Consider the following 24,230-nt stretch of genomic DNA (forward strand, 5'->3'; position numbering starts at 1 on the left):
GTGCTTTGCACATAGTGGATATTTGGTGACATTATTTGGATCTATATGCTAGAGAAATAAAGTAGAACCATGCAGAGAGAATAACCTTGCATTCATTTCTAAAGTAGAAAATATATAATAATATATAATGATATATAATATAAATTACGCACACACAATAATATATATTATATAAAGAAGTTTCAGGTTGAGTTCTGGGATTATGAAGAGGCAAGCACATAACAGAGAAATATCTGAGGAGAGAAGAAATGGTCCTAACTGAGGTAATAGTAAACTGGAGAGCAAACATATCCTTTGCATTCTATTTCACTGCCACAGTATCCACACTCTTATGAAGAATACTTTTCAGATGGTTCCTTCCCCTCTCCCATAAAAGTATGAAACAACTTTAGAATTTGTCATTTTGGGGAATTTCATTTGAATTCACTTCTGTTAATTTTGAACAACCTATTGGATTAAGTTTACTGATAGGGCACTAAAGTTTTTTGTACTAGCATTTTGTCTTACTGATTACATCAATCAGGTTCCAGTCAAGAAAACAGATACCATTCTAGGTATTTTGACGAGGGAATTGTTTACATATGCTATGGAACAGCTGACAAGCCAAATGAGGAACAGTGAAACAAACTAGAGATCAGTAAAAGCAGGAAGCGACTTACACAACTATTTCTGAAGGAACAAGGAGTGGTGGTGGTGTTAGCAGAGCCGAGAAGCTAAGACCATCTAACAGGAGCTGGAACTGCAACAGGGAACCCCAATGGGAAGGGTAGTCTGCCTGGAGCTTTAGCCAAGGAGGAGACACCAGGCTAGAGTCTTGTGGAGATATACTGGTATTCTTTCCTCCTCCCACTCTTTATTCTTTATGTTGGTGCTTCTCTGGAAGCTAATCGGCAATAAAGCTTGAATATATGGTTTCCTCCAAAACAGAGAAGGTGAAGAGAAAGCAGTGCAAGAAAAGGGCAGGGGATGAATCTGAAAATAAATAGGCAAAAGACCGGCAAATTAATCGTTTTATCAATTAATGAGAAGTGTATGAGGATCTCCCGCGACAAATTTGGATTTGTTGTTTCTTCTATTTGTTGATAATGATGATACAAATAACACTCTCTGACAGTTTTACCATACATGTACAAATGTATATGCTCTTATACTTTTCCTTTGAAGTTGGTGTTTGTACTGTTATCCTACTTTACAGATGGGAAAATTATGGGAAAAAAAGAAGTTACGTACGTCACACACCTAGTAAGAAATTAGGATTTCAGCTCCAGGCAATTTGTTTCCAGAGTCTGTTTAATGACTATACCATGTTGTCAATTGTCACTTGATTGTTTTAAGCATATGTTATTTTTTTAAAAAATTTTTTTTTTCAACGTTTATTTATTTTTGGGACAGAGAGAGACAGAGCATGAACAGGGGAGGGGCAGAGAGAGAGGGAGACACAGAATCGGAAACAGGCTCCAGGCTCTGAGCCATCAGCCCAGAGCCTGACGCGGGGCTCGAACTCACGGACCGCGAGATCGTGACCTGGCTGAAGTCGGACGCTTAACCGACTGCGCCACCCAGGCGCCCCTAAGCATATGTTATTAAGTGCATGTAAGTTTATAACTTCTTGGCCAATTATTACTTATGCTATTATGTAGTGACTATCTTACATTTTGATTTTTTTTAGTAAAAAATATATACTTTGTCTGATATTTTTATAGGTCCAGAGGTTTATTTTATACAGTACTCAGCAGTGTATATATTTTCCCATGCTCTTAAAATGTCAAACTGTCAGAGTCCTCATACTTTACGTAAAACTTTTTAAGTACAAATAGTTGAAGTTTTTAACCCAATGTGACCTGTGTATTTTAACAGAGTTTAGTCTGATTATATACATAGTGACTAGTGATAGCTTAATGCTTTGTTACAACAGTTTGTGCTTTCTATTTACTCAGCATTAAAGGATATTTCCACTTCCTTTCTATTTTCTATTGGATTACATTTTTTTAATCTCTTTTTTCTCTCTACCAGCTTAGAAGATATTCATTCATTTCTAGTCTTTTAGTAGGGATATTTTACTTAAAATGTAGTCTTAAAAAAGTTCTCTCTACTCCAAAACAAACAAAAAGGGTTTAGATTCATTATAATTCTGATCACCTTTCTTCATGTAATTTTGATTACCTTTCACTTTTTGACTAGAATTGTAGGTATATCTTATATTTAAATCCACAAATTAGTGATTGCTTACCATTTCTCTCTCCTATCTGCTGCATACCCTTTTACAAAGTTACCATACAGTACTTAATACATATTTTTGGACTGACTGAATGAATGAGGCTTACCCACAGGTTTATCAATATCTCTTTCCTTTATTTTCTTAAATCTTTCATGGTTTAGATTTTTTTTTCAGAAGCGTATCTTAAAGTATATAGCTTAAATTTGTTAGTAGATACTCTCACCTTTTTGTCTGCAAATGTCTTTGTTTTAGCCATACTTTAAATAATAATGTAATTGGGTATAGAATTCTAAATTATTTCTTCTCAAAACTCTAAAGATTATTTTATTGCCTTCTGATTTCTGTAATTACTTTTTTTAAAGTTTATTTATTTATTTTGAGAGAGAGAGTGCAAGTGGGGGAGGAGCAGTAAGAGAGAACGAGAGAGAATCCCAAGCAGGCTCTGCACTGTCAGCACGAAGCCCGATTTGAGTCTTGAACCAATGACCGTGAAATCATAACCTGAGCCAAAATCCAGCGTCAGACACTTAACCAGTGAGCCACCCAGGTGCCCCTATCATTACTTTTGATAAGGTTTGTTGTTAGTCTAATTATTTCTTCACAGATAATTGGTCTTTTCTCTTGGGTTACTTTTCTGGAACTTTCCATAGTCTGCAGTGTTTGCTGCCCTCCTCCCCCACCTGTAAATTTTTATTTTGATATAGTTATAGATTCACAAAAAGTTTCCAAATACTATAAAGGGGTCTCATACGCCCTTTATGCAGCTTCCCATAATAGTTACATGTTATGTAACTATAGTACAATACAAAACCAAAGAATTGATGTTGATACAATGTGCATGCATAGTTCTATGCCACTTTATCCCATGTATGGATGGATGTAATAATCACTCCAGCCAAGATATAGAACTATTTTGTCAACACAAAGATCTTCCTCAACCTCCTCCACTACTCCCTACTCCTGTACTACCTTCTTTAATCCCTGGCAATGATTAATCTGTTCTCATCTCTATAATTTTGTTGTTTTATTTGTTTTGTTGCTTTGTTGTATGTAAATGAAATCTTACAATTATGTGACCTTCTGAAATTGGATTTCTTTTATTCAGCATAATGCTCTTGAGATGTAAATTATTATATCTATCAATATAGTTCATACCTTTTTTTTATTACTGAGCAGCATTCCATGGTATGGTTGTACCACAGTTTAATTATTCAACTATTGAAGAACACTTTGGTTGTTTTCAGTTTTTAGCTGTTAAAATTAAAGCTGTTATGAATAGTCACATGTATGTTTTTATGTGGACCAGTTTTCATTTCTCTGGGGATGAGCACCCAGGAGCGTGTTTTATGAGTTGCATAGTAAGTGTATATTTAATCTTATAAGAAACTGCCCAACTATATTCCAAATCCGCTGTATCACTTTACATGCACATGATTGTGTATCTAAGTATAGATTTGTATGTTTTATATACGTATATGTGTTCTGATTCTGAGGATTCATGTAGTTTCATCAATTCCAAAAAATTTGAGCCATTAACTCTTGAAATATTTTTAATTCCTCATTTTTTTCTATTTTGTCCTTCTAGAAATCCCATTACATTGTAGGTTGGGATTTTTGTCCTATTCTCCATATCTATTTTTTACTCTTTAATTTTTTTATATCTTTCTTTTTTTATTGCAGGTATTTTGTGCTCCAGTTAGTTAGTTATATTTTCAGCTCTGTCTACACTACTGTATAACCCATTTATTGACTTTACTTTAATGACCATGTCTTTCATTTTTTAATTAATTTTATTCTTTTAAGGTAATCTCCACTAGAATCCAATGTGGGGAATCTTGATTCCAAGATCAAGAGTAGGATGCTCTAACTGACCTAGCCCCATCATTTGTAGAAGTTCCATTAGATAATTTCAAAGATTTTCCTTTCTTTGTTTCATGTTTCTTTACTAGTTATTAATATTTTGAATTCTCTTGTATATTTTATTAATTTAAATATCCCTCTTTAATAATCTCTATTCAACTTCTGTATCACCTAGAGTTCTTGGGTGTTCAATGTTTTTGGTTGGTGCCTGCCAACATTCACTCATGGTAGTATGTTTTCTTGTATCATTTTGCAATGCTGGGTTTTGATTTCTTCATCATATTTTGCTATGCGAATCCTGTGATGCTTGAATTAAAGATGTATTCCTCAGAAGTTTGCTATTTGCATCTGCTAGGTATCACAGCTTTTGTTTTGTTTTTGTTTTAGAGTTTCATATATTTAAGTCTCTAATTCCATAATCCTTAATCCTTTTTTTGTTAATATTTATTTTATTTTATTTTGAGAGAGAGAGAAAGAGAGAAGAAGAGAGAGGAAGAGAAAGAATCCCAAGCAGGCCCTGTGCTGTCAGCATAGAGCCCAACCTAGGGCTTGATCTCACAAACCATGATCACAAGATCATGACCTGAACCAAAATCAAGAATTGGACCCTTAACTGACTGAACCATCCAGGTGTCCCTCATGATCTTTAATTCTTAAAGGAAAATTTTTTCACCATTCATAATCCAAAACAGGATGCACAATCTTCACTACTGTCTTTCTATGCCGATAGGTAGATTTTACTTAATCCACTCTTTTATGTGAAGTCACGGTTTATGATTTACTCAGTTTACACATGAGAGAACCTAAGAGCTAGTCTCTTTTCTCAATGTAGACTTAAAGCCTACACCCCCAAGTTACAGTATTGTCACTTCTTCACTCCACAGCTTTATTGTCACCATCCCAACCTGCTGATTGTTATTTTTGGTTCATCCTTTGTTTTAGAATTCTTATAGTTTCCCTTCATTTCTCATAAGGTCGGTCTTACATTTACAAAGTTTACTTTAGCCTGGTATTTAACAGTGGAAAGCTCTTCAGATTATCTTGATCACCATATTGTTGGAGACGGGAAATTGTATACGTCATTTTTTTTTTTAATTTTTTTTCTAACGTTTATTTATTTTTGAGACAGAGAGAGACAGAGCATGAACGGGGGAGGGTCAGAGAGAGGGAGACACAGAATCTGAAACAGGCTCCAGGCTCTGAGCTGTCAGCACAGAGCCCGACACGGGGCTCGAACTCACGGACTGTGAGATCATGACCTGAGCCGAGGTCGGACGCTTAACCGACTGAGCCACCCAGGCGCCCCTGTATACGTCATTTTTATACTCAAATCTTATATTAAACTTTTTGCTCCTTTGGCAATTTTTATCTTAATCCATTCCCCTATTATTCTGGTTTTTAATAGCCACCATACTACAAACTTTTCTCCCCCCCTGCAGATAAATATTCCATGATGAGACATTCCAAGATACAACTCACTACTATTTTAGTCAAGTACTACATATTTTCAGTTCTTAAAAAAGATTCCGTCTTACTTTCAAGTAAGGATGTTATTACCTCATTTTAGAAACAGAGCTCTGCCTAACATGTCAACCTAAGAATCAAAAGTTACTCTTGCGACAAGCAATTCTCCAAAGGGAAATGAGAATGCTCACCAAAGTGAGGACTATCTACAAACACGTATTTCTTGGTTGTTGTTTTTTTTTTAATTGCAAATAGCAAATAGTTAAAGACTCAAAGCCTTGGACCTTTCTCCACTGGCACCTTGATTAACTCACAGCGAGGTAGAATGATAACATCACAAGAGACTGCTAGAATTGCATTTCATGGCATACCTTTTGAGAATTGTGTAGCAAATCATCTTTTAAAATTTAATGATGTATCCAAGCTTCCAAATTATTTGATTTTTAATTTTTAAAATAAATTAGACATTCAAGGTTATCTTAAAATGCTAATCTCACTCATGCGCTTTCTGATACGCTTACCTGAGCAGATAGAAAGGGGAGAGACAACTAGTACATGGCTAATTGTGCATAACCCTGGGGGGTGTACAAATATGATTTGTCACTTGTTTTATGAAGGGAAGAAAAAAAACTATTGAATACCATTAGTGTAGCCCAGCACATTCATTTCACAGATGTAGAAACTAAGGGCCTGTGAGACTTCACAGCCCAAGTTAGTGACTGAGATGAGATTTGAATTCAGGTCCTCTAAGTTGTAGTTCAGTATGCTCTCTACTGTAACACAATGAAAAGTGAGTATTTTAATAGCTTCTGCATGGAAAACAGAGTGCCACTTGGTTATTTTAGGAGTTCACATTTTTCTCACTGCATTGAAGCATGCTCTCTTTCGATCAGATTAAAGCTGACAGAGATGAAACAGTTTTGGGCAGATATCCTTGGGTTGGCTCCAGGGCCTCTAATCTGCATTTCATCATGATACAAGCACATGTTTCCATCATTGGTACACCCGTCTGCATCAGCCGGGATGTTAATCACATGCTAACCCAATTTCCTCTATGAATTTATTACTTACTCTTCATTTAAGTTCATGAAACCTAACAGAGCCCCACATAATCATAACAACCGTAAGAAGAAGAACTTGGATCAAGCACCATGCCCACTAAGGAACACAACCCAAAGATGAAAGCTTGGGAGCAGTGCAGGGGGGAAAAAAAAATCAGTCTTGCAACAGTATCTTGGGATTTGCTACAAAAAAATGATTATAATGAAAATGTTGTTATTTTACATGGTAGAAGTTGAAATATATGAGCAAGTCATGATTTGGCAATAAATGACAATTGTTGTTTTGACTTGGTGTAGCTCAGTTGTACCAAATCGATCCACGATTTCCAAAATTAGAGGTGTGGCCTTTAGAACAGAGTGGAAGATGTTGGAGTGTGTGGAGGGCGAATGGAAGCTATATTGGGAAGGCATTTTGGAAGCAGAGTCCAAATGCAAATTGGTTGTTAGAGAAACTATTCAGATCCATCTGGTGGCTGCATATGATGAATACTAGAAATCCCTTCAATGGATATTCATTTTGGCAATGGCAAAGGAAAGTAAAATAGAACAAGGCAGGACACCAGAGTGTGGATGTTGGACTCAAACCCTCTTGCAAATGTGCAGCAAACATTCATCCCATGTTTTAGCTAGTTATCATGGAAGGAGAAGAGTTTTTTAGTTAAAAAAAAAAACAAGAAGTGTCAGGGACATCATAACTACATTATATAACTGAGGGGGGGGGGCTGTGTTTTTGCTTGCTGAACTTCCAGATTGTCTGTCTACATTGATTTATTCATTCATTCCACCTACATCTGTTCCTGAGCACCTGTTATATGCCAGGCACAGTACCAGGCATTCAAGATATAAAAATGAGAGAATTCCATTCCAGCCCTCAAGGAACTCTCAGTCTAGTGGGGGAAGTAAACTTTAAACAAATCTAGTAAAGTGATACAGGTAAAAATCAACCTATATCAATCATCAGCTCTATGTGTACAACCTGCCAGCTACTGTTTCAAGTACTTTACATATATTGTCTCAGTTAATTCTCACAAGTACCTTATCAGGTAAATATAATTATTTCTCCCATTTTACAGTTGGCAAACCAAGCACAGAGAGCTAGTAAGTGTCAGCTGGGATGTGATCCCAGGCAATCTGGCTCTAAAACCCAAGCTCTTAACTATTACGATATATCCCATTTTGACCTCAAAAGATGGATGTGAAGCATCAGAAGGGACAGCCACTCTATCTATAGTGTGGGTGGAAGGGTGTCAGAGTGATAATGGTCCTGGTGATAAAACAGGGAAGGCTTTGCTGGGGAGAAGCTCCCCGAGGTGTGTCTTATGGGGCAACTGGGCAGAGGAGGTAGCTTGAATAAGGTCACTGAAACTTGAAACGGAATCACATATTTATTTTTGGAACTCCAGGAAGCACAACATGGCTGCAACATCGATTTGACAAGGTTAGTAACTGAGGATGGCATTGGAAAAGGAGTTAGGGAAAAGGGGACCAGGTCATGCATGAAAGACTTTGTGTGTACATCTCCAGAATTCCCTAGGACAAAGGAGAGCCACTGAATGGTGCTAAGCAAGATAGTCTAATTAAATGTACTTTTACAAAGAATACTCAACCAGAAGGGTAGACCTATGACTAGAGATGTGAAGAGAGCAAGAAAACAGTTAAAGGACATTTAGAATTGGTCTAGGATGGTGTTGCTGGGTGGAGATAACGATGGATGATGTAATGCTAACTGGGAAGGAATACCCAAGGAAGAGGAATAATTTTGGGATAACTGTCAGGCTTCCATTCTGCTTTGCTTTGAATTCTTAAACTGTTGGATTTCAAGAAAAAAAATTTGTAGACCAGAAGAAAAAGCAACTTTGAAGAAACTGACAAGGTTTCATGGGATTTGTTCCTTTTCTACAGACTACGTAGAATGAAATGTAATCATTTGCATTTGGCTCGATCACCTTGTACCTAAAAGATGCTTTGTAATCAAGAGTTAGAATAAACAGTATCCAGGCTTAAAATGCAGTTGGGTCATTTAAAGTCATGGCTATTTCCTAGCAAAAAAAAAAAAAAAATCAGAATGTTATTGACATATCCAGCTGTAGTTCTATGCAGTCTTGAGTAGGAATGACTCAAATCTTCAAGCTTTTTGTGATTGAAATATTCAATCAGATAACACCAGGGTGAAAATAATGAAGCCTTGAGAGGATGTGTTTCATCAAGTAGAAAATAATGTTAAAGGCATTCTTAAGGATGCAAAAATGACTGTGAAAAAATACTGACTTCCTGCCAAAGAAGGGATTATTCCAGCTCACCAGAAAGAAGAAGGGGGGAAAAAAAACCCGACACCTGTTGGCAGTTTAATGCTAATATGAATTCTGTTTTCAAGCTGGAAATTATGCATCAACAAAAATATAAATATAATTTTTTTTCACAGCTGTGTAAGTGAAAAAACATATGTTGAGAAATTAGAAATGACTATTATCCATTATTCAAAATTTCCATGGCCACTGAGTGAATCCAGTGTTGGAATTAAAATGTACAATGCTTTTTAATTAATTTAATTTACATTGTTGGCTGATGAAATGCCACAAACAACCACAACATTGCAAACTCTTCCTTGCTCTCCATCAAAACTGCTCTGCTGTTCACAGGAGCCAATACAGCTGCTAATTTCTTGCCTTCCCCTGGAGAAAATGGAAGCAGGGTTTGTGGGGTTGGAAGAGAAGCCATCAGCCAGAGGCAGGTGGGCCAGAATTGCCACAAACATTCCCCAGATTCAGATGCAGCCTCCTAACAATACATACCACCAGTTCACGAATGGGAAAAAGCATAGAAACATGCTGAGGTTAAAGCAGAATTATTTTAATAATTATTTCTTTAAAATTTTGTTTTAAAGTTTATCTATTTCTTTTGAGAGAGAGCATGAGCTTTAATGGGGGAGGGGCAGAGCGAGAAGAAGAGAGAACCCCAGACAGGCTCCACACTGTCAGCACAGAGCCTGATGTGGGGCTCAAATTCCCCAACTGTGAGATCATGACCTGAGCCAAACTTAAGAGTCAGATGCTCAACTTACTGAGCCATCCTGGTGCCCTTTAATAATTATTTGTTAAAGACTTTTCTATATGCCTAGAAGCATGATGGGTGTTATGATATTACAGGTGTTACTTATTCTACCTGACCTTGGACAAACCACTCCCTTTTTTGAGATTAGTTTTTCCCACATGAGAGGTTCTCTCAGGCTCTAAACCTTGATGTCCTCTAATTTTGGCTTACAGTCTTCAAGGAGCTCAGACACACACAACTTGATAAGACCGGCGCACCTAAGCTGATGAATCAAATCAACAATAAAAATAACGAATCTGAAAATACTGAGAGGAAGTGTATTCTGTTTACTGAGCACTTATGATGTACCACTGCACACTGTTCTCTGTCACTTTATTATCTCCCACTCTATCCATTACTCTAGTCAATACCCAAAGCAATCCGGTTCCATCCCACAAGCGGAGAAATCAGTGCTCAGAGAACGTGGGACAGGTGGAAAGCAGAGATGGTAAACCGTCAAGGTGGAACTGAATTTAGGTCTGACTCTGGCACCCAGCTTTTAACCACTACCCGTTCTGCCAGTGATAACAATAGGAAAATGTCCCTGAGGGTTGTTATTATTATAATTAATTCTGTGAAGGCAGTACAGTGTGAGAGAAGATCACGAGGCATGGAATCAGATGGACCTGGGCATTTATCGTAACCTTGCCATGTGACTTGTGTGACGGTGGGATCTCCAGGCCTATTTCCTCATCTGTAATATGGGGATATCAATATTTACCCAATGGGGTTGTGCTGAAGCACAAATAAGCTAATATCAAATGCTTGGCAGAATGCCTGCCACACAGAACATACATATGAGCTATTTTCCTTTCTCTTCCCCTCCTCCTTTCCTGTGTTCTCATATTTTTTCAAGCTCTGACCAATTTCTTTCCAGCTGCCTGCTTGTTCTATCAGTGTGCATGGTTTGCCTACAGAGACTTCAAACATTTAAAGGTCATCATTTGTTCAAAGTAGGGAGGTCACCCTCCCATCCTCAAAGCCCTTCCTCTGATACAAAGCTGGCACTGATCCTGGGCCAGGCTTAGATGATCCTGATTAGCATATGCCAGCTCCCTGGAAGGGAGGGAAAGTGCGAGATAGGCATCTGCAAATTGCATTCCTTCATTAGCCTGTCTGCTAATATTGATGTTACAATTTTCTAGTCAACTCCTCACCCCCAGACTTCCCTCAGCTCTTCACTCCTGGCCTGCAGCCACCCTCTTTTCCCACTCAGCATCCTCGAGGAACTCTTCCTTGTCAAGAGAGTCCTGTGATGCCATAAGCAAAGGATATTTCCAATGAAGGAAAACAATGGTTGAGCGATGAACCCAAAGCCTGCTAGTTGGAGACCACTTCCTACAATCGATGTATTGCCTGGAGTCGAAATATCCAACATCTTTGGATGTATACTTTTCTTCAAAACCCAGTAGCAAATTATACAAACCTCCTGCTTGCATTTAGAAGGAAAGGTAGATCTAAAATGTAAGAATCCACCATGTGCCTAGATGCTTGATTTTCCTTAAAAAACAGTAATTAGCACTTAGTATGCACCAAGTACTATTTCAGGGCTTTAAAAATACCGACTCATGCAGTCCTCTTAATAACCCATATGAGATAGTTAGGATTAACTTTTTCATTTTACAAATGAGGAAGCTGAGCACAAAGAGGATAAGTAATCTGCTTGAGGCCATCTAGTAAGTGACACAGCAGGATTTGAACCAAGTTTCTGAATCTGGGTTCTGGATCCAAGCTCTTCGCCATTAGACCATGCTGCTTCTGGGCACAGGAGAACAAGGAACCTCTTAGGATATGTGACTATGACTAGCAGCTGGTCACTTGCAACACAAGTAAGTAGGTACACCTTAGAGTGGCTCCTACTCATGAGCAGTTGGCATGTGGGGGTGGGGGCATCCATCAGCACAACTGATAGAAGGAAAAGGGAATGTTGATTAATCTCACCAGTTGGTTAAGGAAGTAGAGTGTTAAGATACGTTCTTCTCTTCTTGTTATATCATCATAGTTATTATTCTAGAACACATAGAAGAATAAATCAAACATAGAATGAATATATAATTTTTCCAAGGAGAGACTTTAAGCTAGCTAAGTGATCCCTTAGCCCACCCTCTTCCAAAGGTTCTCAATGGCATGAAGTCTTCTAAAACCAGTTCAGTCTTTGTATGCAGAATTTCCAGATACAAAGACTCATCATTTCTCATCAGTACTGTCTCAAAAGAATAGGCATAACATCCAGAAGCAAGGAGTACTTTGCACCTTACATAGAGACTGCAGCAAGGAGTCTGCCGTACATTGAACAGGTGCCCCAGGTATGTATGTTGAGTTCTAGGAAACTGATTTTGTTGTACACTCAAACTCCATATAGAGCCTGAAAAGCTGCAGCTTTGGGAACAGAAAAGAACTCCAAAGAAGCTAATTCCAATAGCCTAATAATGGCAAATTACTTGTCATATGTGCTATCAATTCCCTTCCCTCTACCCTTAAAAGGCTTGCCTAACCAACAAAACGATGTCACCATGACTTGAGCAGAGCACCCTCTCAAACTTCTTAATGTGGTGTTTCCAGCAGGAGCTACCCATTGGTGACACCAGGCATGTGGGAGTGAAGCCTACTTTCCATCCCTGAATAACCTGAGAAGTGGACCCAGAAAGTTCATAGCATCTCATAACCAATGTGATCTATTCAATATCTTACATTCTTCTGCATTGCCATTTCATATATGCCTTTCCAACTGTGGGAGCCTAAGGGCTCATGCGTGATTCATGAGGAAGAAAGAATCCTCTAGAAGGTGAAAAGGCAGAGCAACAGGCCCGAAAGCTGCCCATCACACCTGACATGGATAAATGGAAGCATAAATGATGGACTGGAGGCTACTTTGAGTAGGAGTAGCCTTACGTCTGTGAGACCCCGCTCACTTGAGTTATCCTTCCCAACTCACCCACCTCTCCACCTGAGAGGAGCACTGCTAGCCCCTCCCATTCCAATGCATCAAAGGCAGCCTCATCACAGGGATCATCTGAACACATTCTTGTGACTATATCACTCCCATATTTAAAAGCCTTCAATGGCTCCCTATGGCCTGCTAGGTGAAAACTAAGCTCTGACATGAATACTACAATCTTCATTCTATTTTCAAGTCACGGGATTTACAAATTTATTTAAAAAAAAAATTTTTTTTTTCAACGTTTATTTATTTTTGGGACAGAGAGAGACAGAGCATGAACGGGGGGGGGGGGGCAGAGAGAGAGGGAGACACAGAATCGGAAACAGGCTCCAGGCTCCGAGCCATCAGCCCAGAGCCCAACGCCGGGCTTGAACTCACAGACCGCGAGATCGTGACCTGACCGAAGTCGGATGCTTAACCGACTGCGCCACCCAGGCGCCCCTGGATTTACAAATATAATTCAACACATTTAAATTCCACCATTACAGTGCACTACTTGAAGCTCACTAAATGAGCTGTGTGACCATGGGCAAGTTCCTTAAAATCTCCGTACTTTTCTTTCTTCACTTAGCACAGCACAGGGCACTGAGTAAGCATTCAATAAATGTCAGTGACTATGTGTATTTTTGGTTGCGTGTGTGTGTGTTTCTGGCATGTCTGTCGTGTGACTCCGGGTGCTTGTCTGTTTCATAGCATCCAGCTCTTTCTCCATGCTTGTCTGCTTCTGTCTCTGGGTCTCTCTCTTAAGTTCTCAGACCTCAAACCCAGAAAGAATATTTTGTTCTTCCTGAAGAAGACTCTATGCTTTCAGGGCAGAGCCCTCTTCCAGGTTGGCTCACTTAATACAAAGCTCTCGTACACACAGGAAATTTTCTGCATCCAGGTAAGAATGACAGGAATGGAAGGGCTGTTCTCATAAAATCAGGGTTTTTGTTCTTTCCCAAGTCCTGTCTCTGACTTCTCCTAAGCTCTTTCTTAAATGCAGGTACATGGTACCCCAGTTAGCTAACTGTGGCTACATTTGCCAGGGTGGGGGGCACTTGGCCTTTCTGTTCTCGGTGCTCTCAGGGTTCAGGAAGGAAGGGTACTGATTTCCAGCCTGTGAGGGTGTGTTAAATTGGCATATCACTGAAGCAAACACCATCGTGGGCTGCATTCTGTTTCAGGCAGTAGCATTTCATATTCAAGAAAAAAATTGGAATGAAAAGTTCTGGAGACAGATGGTGTTGATGATTGCACAACAATATGAATGTACTTAATACCACAGAAACATACATGTAAAAATGGTTATGATGATAAATTTGGTTATATATCCTTTACCATACTAAAGCAGTAGAAAAAAAGGACTCAATGCCTAGAGGGATGGAGATTGTAAGTGCATATCCTATAGTGTTTTTTTTCCCCTCTCCTTTCTCTATTTCTGTCCCTCTTGTTTACTTAGACTGGGATGTGTATATGTTTGAGAACTATATTTGCTTCTTCAGAAGAATACGGGCCTGGGCAAGGAACCAAAGGCATTCTGGCACCTCCAGTCTCTGACATCTCATGTGATTTTAGGATAAAGGGCATTAGTGGGGGAAGTGCATTCTGGAATAAGATTTCTGCAGTCAAGTCCTTTCATAGGAAGTAGGCAGGGGATGCAAAATAAATGCACACATCATAAACAACACTTGGAAGAACAGTGGTGCTGGAGTCAGAAGATCCAGTTGAACTCTCACGACAGTTACTGTGGGGTGTTGTGCAAGTCAGGTCTCCTCTCAAGGTTTAGTATCCTCACCTGTAAGATGCAGGGTGGGACAAGGGTGGTAGAGGAAAAGGGGCAACTGAAGTGCTGTGCTCCTTTAAGGCAACTCTGTTAATCTAGTGCTGGGCTGGGCAAGGCAGGAACAGATCACTCACTGTCAGGACAGGGCAACAGCCTGAGCAGGTTGGAGGCTCATCAGCATTGAGACCTACTGGTACAATTTATCAGGTAAATGGCCCTACGAGAGAGAGTGCTCTGGTGATCAGAAGGAAATAAATCCTGAAGTCCTCCACCCACTTATGTTCCCTTGCCATTAAATCTGGAGAAAATAAACACCCGGCATAGGACGGTTTACTGATTCCTTTAGGACAGATGCTGGCTTTAATAATCCCTCAGTACCTGTGTGTCGGGTCTGCCCATACAGGGCCCTATGTAGAAGAAGCCAGGAAGATGGTGAGAAACGAGACTGACTCCAGATCCAGGACAGGTGCAAGGGAAAGCAGTGGCGAGACTGACTGCCATAGCCAGAGGGAGGAGAGGCTGGGCCTGAGTCAACACAATTCCAGTGGTGACATGGCAGATCTCTGTAGGCCACAAGCAGCCACTGTGTAACCTGTGCAGAAGGACCCTGAACTTGGTTTAACGTTCTGCTATTGCCGTGTTGACATCTATAATGATTTTTGAATAAGGAGCTCTGATTTTCCTCTTGCACTGGGCCCTGCAGATTATGTGTCCACTTCTGCAGCTAGAACAACAGGACTGAGTGCCTACGTTCTCCAGTATTTTCTAACCTTGCCAGTGAGTCGAGCATTGTATAGGAAGAACTTGGGTTGAGGGAGAAAAAAGAGAGGGAGACAGGAAAGGATGAAGATGAGGAAATTGAAAATATTGAACTCATGTGTTGCTTTTTCCATAAGGCTGCCCAAGATGACCTATCTGAAATTGCAACCTGCTCCCTCTAACCTCTCTTCTGATCCCCATTTCTCAGCTCTCTTTCAAAACATTTTCAATGGTATTTACTACCTGCTTTACTTGTTGAGTATGAGTATCATTTAGGGTCTGTCTTGTCCTCCCAGAACCCAAGTTCCAAGAGGACAGGGATCTTTAGCTGTTTAATCCAATGTTATATCCAAATTGCCTAATGGCTCCTGGCATGCTGTGGGCCCTCAGTGGATTTTCCACAGATGAAAGAATGAAGCGCACACCTAATATGTGCTAAGACCTGTGGTAGGCCAGTTCCAGGTTTATCTCATCTGATCCTTATAGGATTTGGTCATTCATTTACTATGTGTAGGAGCTGAGCCGGGCCCTAGGGGCACAAATATAAATAAGTTAGGGGACCACCCTCGATTTAGATATTTGCAATTTAGAGATACTCCTTTACAACGAAGAACCTGAGGCTCAGAGAGATCGAGTCATTTGCCAAATGCTAACTGAGAGAAAACTCATGCTTTTCCAGAAGTGGATTAGAGGCCAGAGTCTGAAGGAGAAGAAAAGCAGAGAGGGTGAGGAGGATGAAGTGGGGGCTGGGATGGGGAGACATGGCAAACAGAGGGGTTGGCATGTTGAAGAAACCATACCTAGAGGCTTGCTTTGGGAAGAGGAAGCTCAGGAAAGGGAAGTAAAGAAAAAATATTCCAGAAATCATCGTAAGAGTTCAGAAAATGTGAGCATCCTTGAGACACAGCCCTTACATGGGGAAGGAATGACTTCTTGCTGACCTAGCCATGTCCTTCCCCAAGCTCCCTGGTGACCCAGGATATATACCTCCTTGACTTCTCTAAGCCAGGAAGCTGTGCTTTGATCAAAGAGTCATAAACTTGACTCAGGAGCCTGCATCAAAGTCTTGTCCTCACCACTCAAAGTGTGGCTTTGGGCGAATGCCACATTACTGCTCTGAACCTGACTATTTAAATGAGGGTACAAGTTTACAAGTACTACACGGTGGTAATCCTTGCAAAATACTGTACAATCACAAAAGCAGCCCTGGGGGCATAGCTGGAGAAGGCATCTAACTGAGAGCCAAAAGTAGTCCCCTCCACCAACTCAATATGAGCTATGTGGCCTTAGGCAAAACTCTCAACCTCTCTGAGCCTCAGTTTCTTTGCCTGTAAGCCACAAAGCCTCAAGCAAAGATGCCAGACAGCTAAAATGGGAGAAAAACAGTGCACTGAACAGTGGAATGTGGATTGCATTTCTAACCCTACCCCAGAAGCACAAAATTTTAGCCAACTCTGCAAATCTCACTCACAGCCTGGAACTGCAGAGGCTCAAGTCTTACAACCAAAGCATGTCATGAGCTCTCCACTTTTTCATTAAAACCTTTTGCCTGTGAAAGTTGCAGAATGTGTCTGATCTTCAGTTCCATCGTTGCTTAACTCTTGCTGATTCTTTTTGCCCGGGGAGTGTATCAGATCACTGAGGCCCAGTAGAAAGTGAGGGGTCCACAGAGGATCTGTTATGCTTTCCCAATTGCAAGAGGCAGTTCAGCTCTCTGTCTGTGAAAAGTAGTCAAATTATTGCAAATGTCTAGTCAATTCCAAATGTCACCAGCTACCAGTAAACAACAAAAAGCTGGTTACATTCAGGACTGGATCATTTAAAACATAATTATAATAAATGATTTAAAGGAGCTCTTTTAATTACCACTACGTATCAAAGACTCAGGAAGGCATTCCAGAAGAATTGTTTTCTATTGTAACTGCATAAATTTAAATGCCATTAATTTCATATCTGTCATTCACTTCTCTTCTATTACATTGATCTCTGTATCAGGAAATTCAATGCCTCCCATTTCATTTGGGGATTTCATGGTTTCTACCGAGTAAGAGCTTTGTTTTCAGTCCCGCAGTTTCCAAAAGCCATTTCCCCTCCAAAGTACAAGCTAGTAAACCACATGAAAGCTAAAACAAAGGAAAGGAAGTGAGACCAGGTCAAAGAATTATAAAGACTGCTGACCTTGTCATTAGAAGACCAAGATTTTACTCCTGACTCTGCTGCTACTTTGCTGTGTGACTTTAGGCAAGATCTATGATGCATCTGCGGCCCATTTTTTACTGGGTAGTCACAGTAAGAATGATTCCCGCCCTTGCTTATCTTACTGGAATTTTGGGGAGTAAATGAAAATAAAAATAAGAGGCTTTATGAACCATTCATTTAGCCAGTCAGTTAATCATTCAGTAATGACATAAGAAGCACTGACTACCTGTTCGGTAGTATGCTAGCTGGAAGGACAGAAAACCAAGCAAAAAGAAATTGCCTCTCCTAAGAAGCTTGCTGTAGAGTGGAAGGGACAAAAGAGGGAATGTGCTGTCTTTCCGGTTCTGTTATTTCCCTTTTAGTTAAGAAATTCCTGATTTGAATTTTAGTTGTTAATCTTTAGTTAAGTTAACTAAGTTAACTAAGTTAACTAATCTTTAGTTAACTAAGTTAATCTTTAGTTAAGAAATTCCTGATTTGAATAGTTAAGAAATTCTCTTCCCTCCTTATAGAAAATGAAGCTACTCCTTGGTTTAGTCCAAAATAAGCCATCCAATCTCATATCTTTGACCTTTGCTCACACAAATAGATGCTTATACGGTTCATTTTTTGGCCACTTGTTTAGAATGTTAAATATTCAAAGACATAATCATACATTTTCCCCCTATCAGAAAAAAAAAAATGTGGGCTCTTAAATGACTGGTATTTCCAATCGACTGTAAAGGCGCTGTCTGGGCCCAGGATTGATGTCCTTCCAGGAGAATGAAATCAACGGGATGTGGAGAAGGGATGGCCTTTTTGATTCTCAAAATAAACATTTCTCAGAGAGACCTTCCAAGTCCTCAGGGGACTTCATGGTGATACATTCAAATGCCACCCATCTGTACAAATATCAATATCTAAGTTTTTTTTTTTTAAAGACTTACATTTTTCAAAGTGAATTATCAGAAAAGCACATTTGTGCCTCCCTACATGTATTGGTGTATGCTTTTATAAAAATGGCTCTTGGGCTACCTTGGAAGAAGAAAATGAAAGGAACTTTACAAAACCAATGTGCTTCTCAACATTTGAACTGTTTTTGTCCCCTTCCAAAGGTGCGGTTAAGATTAGTGTTCAATGGAGCCATAGAGCAAGGAGAAAACCTAAAGAGGCAGAACTCATTGGTGATGGGAATGGCCCGAAGTCAAACTCCCATTATGACTGAAGCTGTGGTGAAGAGAGAGATGTTCCTCCAAGGTGGGTGTGACTTTGAAGATCTGGGTCATTGTCACAGAGCAGACACCTAATGCTCAGATTACAGCTTTAGAGAGGAAAATGGATTGGCTTTGGAATCATAATTTCTGGGCTGAGTCCAGGCTCATATACCTCATTGACATGTGAACTTAACACAAATTATTTCACCTCTTTGATGATCAGTTTTATGAACTGTAAAGTGGGCATGCCAGTATATCTGCTCAAAGTGAAATAACATGTCATAGAGCTTTGTGACCCAAGTTATGATTATTTGTAAGAAAAGGAAATGACTAATCCAGGTGAAGTGAGCTGGAATGGTGTTCTAAATTTCTTTATAGGGCCTATAATTCTTCCCTCCCTGTCTTTCTGTCCTTCCCTCCTCCTCCCTCTCTTCCCTCCTCACTCCCTTCTTTTCTCTATCCAACACATAAATTATTGAGGGCTAACCTTGTGCAAACAACACTGCATGAGACAGGTGGTTGGACTCCTGATTTTGGACTTTTTATGGAGATTGAAACAACTATCGGGTTTAGTCCAAAACAGTTAGGGTCCCAGCATGGAACAGGTGGCTCATTCACATGAAGTAAACTGAGGAGATGACATAAGTGTGGCTCTGGTTAAGGTGAAACACCCAGGGTCACGACAGTGGGGCGGGGGAGGGGGGGCTTTACCACACTTAAGCCTCAGGGACCAAGTAGATGCATTACCCTGAGCCAGGAGGACATGTTAAGAGTTGTAGCTATTGGAGAGGGCTTTTCCATAGGAGCTGTGGCCTCAAGTGGAGGAACCTGTGGCCTTGGCAGGGAGGGAGTCAGGAGACTAACTGCACTAACCCATCTTCTTCCATCTGACTTCCTGCTGGTGCTTTCCATTGGCCAAACCCGGCCAGAAGCCAGAAGGCAAGAAGGTCCATTGATGCAGCCCCTGAGCTCATTGGCACAGTGTCATGTGCGAGACCAGATCTCAGATGGCACGCACAGAGTACTGGGAACTGGAGGGTAGCATGGCACTTTGGAATATGGGTTCTAGAGACTCAGGGCCTACATTCAATGGAATCCTTGTTCATCCACTATGGCTCCTTGGGTGAGGCACTTGCTCTTTCCATGTCCCAATGTCCTCGTCTGTTAAATGGTTGTAATAGAAGTATCTACCCACTGGTTACTATGAGGATTAGACGAATTAATATTCATGATCACTTAAGAACAATGCCTGGTACATCCTAAGTGGTATATTTTAGGTCCAGTTTGTACACAGGATATAATAGTGAACAAGAAAAATAGTGAACAAGAGTGAAGGAAAGGCTGAGTGTCTTGAACCACAGCTCACACTGGACCATTCCCCGCCCTGTGTTTCATTTTGTTTTGTTTTCTTGCTTGCACTCACCACCTGTGATGTGACCATTTTGAGACTCTGAGACAATGGAAAAAGACCAGCAGGAAAGACAAGTGTTATCATTCCATTTTATTTTCCTCTCAGAGTCCTGCTACAATTTTTGTCTTCAAGACATCAGGACCCATGGCCCAGGTTTCTGTCAGGTACAAACATCTGCCCCCATCTGTTTATATCCCCAATGATTCAGAATGAGGGAAGAGAAGCAGGTCACCTTAAAAAAACTGGCTGGGGGAGCTTGGGTGGCTCAGTTGGTGAAGCATCCAACTCTCAGTTTTGGCTTAGGTCATGGTCTTGCAGTTTCGTGAATTTGAGCCCCACATTGGGCTCTGGGCTGGCAATGTGGATCCTGCTTGGGATTCTCTCTCCTTCGCCCTCTCTCTCTGCCCCTCCCCCATGCACCCTGTCTCTGTCTCTCTCAAAATAAATAAATAAAGTTAAAAAAAAAAACTGGCTGAAGGTTGGGCTCAGTCCCAGGTTCCAGGTTCTGCTTTGGAACACCTCTGGTTCTTAGCCAGGGATTGTGTTCTCCCTGGTTATCTCACCTCATTACCTTGGAAGAGATACACTAAGCTGAAGAGTATAAGAAAGGCACCCTAAACTGGGAGTCCAAAGAGTCATGTTCAAATCCTAGCTCTCTCCTGTTTCAGCCGTGTGACCTTGACCAAATGACCTTTCTTAACTGTAGGTTCCTTGGATTGAAAACAGGCACTTGGGTTCTGCAGATTCTTTTGAATGTAGAAGGGAATAAAAAGTTAAAGCTAATAATAATAGTAAGCTGAGCAGTGGACAGAGCTTAAAAACTTGTGTTACAATTTCAATTCTTGTACGGACTAGCGATGTAACTACATACAGGTCAATTCATGTTACCAGCCCCTAGTTTTCCCATTTGCAAAATATCTAGGTGACTGGTAGCTAGATATGACTAGATGTGAAAGTGCTTTGTAAATTACTAGATATATTTATTAATATTTTTTTTTATTTTGAGAGAGAGAGAGAGCATGCAAACAGGGGAGGGGCAGAGAGAGAAGAGGAGACAGAATCATAAGCAGGCTCCATACTCAGCAGTGGAGCCCTACTTGAGGCTCAATTACACAAACCATGAGACCATGACCTGAGCTGAAATCCAGAGTTGGATGTTTAACTGACTGAGCCACCCAGGTGCCTGAATTACTAGATATATTTGAGGAACACATTATTACTGCCATGCTCTGATCTCAAATGCTAACCATGCTAACTGGGAGCCAGCATTCATACACACCCCACATAGACACCTTACAGCCAACAGCCTTTTTACTGATCACAAAGTCAGGAGTCGTGGGCTAAATGCCAGGAACTGGCGTCTGGCTGGCCGTAGCTTTAGTCTACGCCCTGGCAACACTGAGTATATTTTTTTCATTATTTATACTTAAAAAACTCTGTGTCATCGTTCAAGTTCAAAATTTGAATAGACTGCCAGGCAGCTTATTGAATTATTTATTTTAACTGGCTTATTTCTATATTGGATAATTTCTTAACACACGTTTCCACTATATCAATAACGGGAGGCAATTATTGATTTTTCTAAAGCCATTAGGTTCAATGAATTGTTCAATTAGTTTTACGATTTCAAATAGAGAAAGATGCAAGATTACCACTCTTGGTGGTTAGAAGCAACTTCTAAAAGGAGGATAATGCCCTAATTTATAAAACGCGCAGGTGAATGGTAGAAGTGGGCCCTGAATCACACATGTACATCAAGGCTGGCATCGTGAAGATCTGGGTTTTATAGCACTGTCTCTGAGCACTGTGTTTAGAGGGCTAGTGGCAAATGCGTATTTATAAGTGGTATTTACCCAGAGATCTGGTGTTAAGCTATTATAAATTCAGAGGGATAATAAACAATGCAATGACTTTAAAAGAGGAATAAGTAACGGACAATGTCATGTTCACTTCTGGTCCTAAATCTTTTGAAGCCTCTCCATTTTCTAGAGAATGAGGCTCAGAGTTCCAGACAGACAAATCCACACAATACCTCGTGTGAAATTTAACAAACATTTTCTTGGTCTCACACTTTTGCTATTTTCACACTCTGGAGTCCTTTCATGTCTCCATTACTGTTCTTTCCACATGTTGGGGAGGGGGCAGGGAATTGCAATACATAGCTTCTCAAGCTTAGCCGTCTACGCACCAACTTCTCACACCGATAATCCAACTGTATTACCATTCACTTAGTGTTACAAATGACATACTCTAGCACTTGCATAGGTACTCTAGCCTCCTGTTCAGCAGGAGAAAAGTTACATAAACATGCTGGGCCTCAGTTTACACATTTATAATATGAGGATCAGAATAGTATTAAGAATACGTGTAAAGTGCCTTGCACTTGATGACTATTACTATGTCCATTTCAGCAAGCATTTGTGGAGAGTTATTACACAATGGTTAGGATCAGGGGTTCCGGGGCCCCACTACTTGGGTTCAGATCCTGGCTGTTGAGTAATTTAGAGCAAATCACTATAGTGGTCTGTGTCTCAGCACCCTCACTGAGTTACCAGGAGGTTAGGTTGTTATAAATCTAGTACTTATGGGGATGCTTATGCACAGTAAGCACATTAAACACTCTGTGGGCAATTACAATTGCCTTTGCTGCATCATAGACACCAGGCTATGTGCCGGTGTTAGAGACAACTGACCAAGAATTTAAAAATCTCCACTTTTTATGTGCATTTTATATGCAAATGTATAGTGTAGACAAACTACAGAAATTACATAGAGGAGAAAGTGGTTGATTATGCATTGGGCAGGGAAGAGGGAATAAAGAGGGCTTCATGGAGGAGGTAACATTAGAGATGGTTTTAAGAAATGAGTTAGGGTATTAAAAGATGGTTCATCAAGACAATTTAGTCAACACTTCCCTTGGGAAGGCTTCCCTGTTCCACAGGCACATTTCACAAGCTACTTCTTACTGTTTGAGGGCAGAGACTGGCATTAGATATTGGATTTTGATGTTGAGGGACTGGCCCATGGTACATGCTTGATAAGGAGGGTATGAAATCATTTCTCTTCGCCTACCTTTATTTCCTTATTCATAAAATAAACATTCTTTCTCTTGTCTCTTTGCACTTCTATCGTTCCATAGAAAGATACTGCTTACTATTAACGATAATGGAAACTCATATATATTGCTATATACTTTATATATATTTCATTTTATTCTCATAACGATCCTATGAGGTGGGCACTATTATTATTTTGACTTTATAGATAAGTACTCTGAGGCTTAGAAACTTTAAGTAACTCTAACAAAATCACCTAGTTGCCTAAAATATAGCTCTCTGGTCCCAAGGATGTGCACACAACCACTATGGCATGTTGCCTCTCAAAATATCGAGATTTAAATTCTGTTTCATGAGTGGTGTCAATGCCTTGGATGGGGCCATTTACTGAATAATGCACAGCCACTTCTCAGACAAGGGGGGAGGTGAAAGCAGACTGTTTCTGGGACCTTGCACAGGCTAGGTCTGTGCAAGTCCGCATGGTATGCAAATAGTTTACAGCAACAGAGATACGGTTCCCAGAACGAATCATTCTCATGCCCGCCACCGAGTGAGACGACTGTAGTGATGGTTCAGCCCAGGCCAAGCTCAGCTGGACAAGGCTAATGAGGATGGAGGAGACTGAGAGCCTCAGTTGAACTCCTCGGTAATCAGAGAATTATCAAGTTAATATACAAGTATAATCTGCCACGAGACAAAGTGAAGGCAAATAGATTCTAATCACTGCTAACTTGCCCGTGTCACAGCGTTCATCAAGTAATATGTATGGGATCTCTGCGGGAGCACTGATGCTCCATGAGGCCCGGGGGGGTGGAGGGTTAAGCACCTGGAACAGGTGGGAAGGGAAGAAAAATAAGTAAGGCAACAGCATCTTTGGTATCAATAGTGTTCATTTAAGCTGCTTCTGTGGCCCTCAGACAGTAGCCGCTTAAACCGGGGGGATATTTCTTTTGGCTTAACCCACTACGGGGACATTCCACAGACTCAGACCATTAGCCTGGGAAGAACCTTGAAGATTTATATCCTCCAACCGTCTTATTGTACAGGTGTGGAAACAAGTGGGTGGTGGGATATAAGATAAAAATATAAATAACACGGTATTTTAGAAATAACATTAACAATGAATCTAGGGAAGATAGGTTTCTATAAAAAAGCAGGATCGCCAAGATAGGGACTAGTGAAAACCGAGCTGAGTCACCCTAACTCTAGCTGG

At 40.3% G+C, this 24,230-nt stretch overlaps 1 protein-coding gene across 17 annotated transcripts in view; it reads right to left on the minus strand.

The window, feature by feature from the left end:
• DAB1 (DAB adaptor protein 1) overlaps positions 1-24,230 on the minus strand; it is a 1,138,205-nt gene that overhangs the window by 646,911 nt on the left and 467,064 nt on the right. The gene's annotated exons all lie outside the window — the stretch shown is intronic.

The sequence above is a fragment of the Felis catus genome, chromosome C1 (assembly GCF_018350175.1).
Source record: "Felis catus isolate Fca126 chromosome C1, F.catus_Fca126_mat1.0, whole genome shotgun sequence".
Classification (NCBI taxonomy): domain Eukaryota; kingdom Metazoa; phylum Chordata; class Mammalia; order Carnivora; family Felidae; genus Felis; species Felis catus.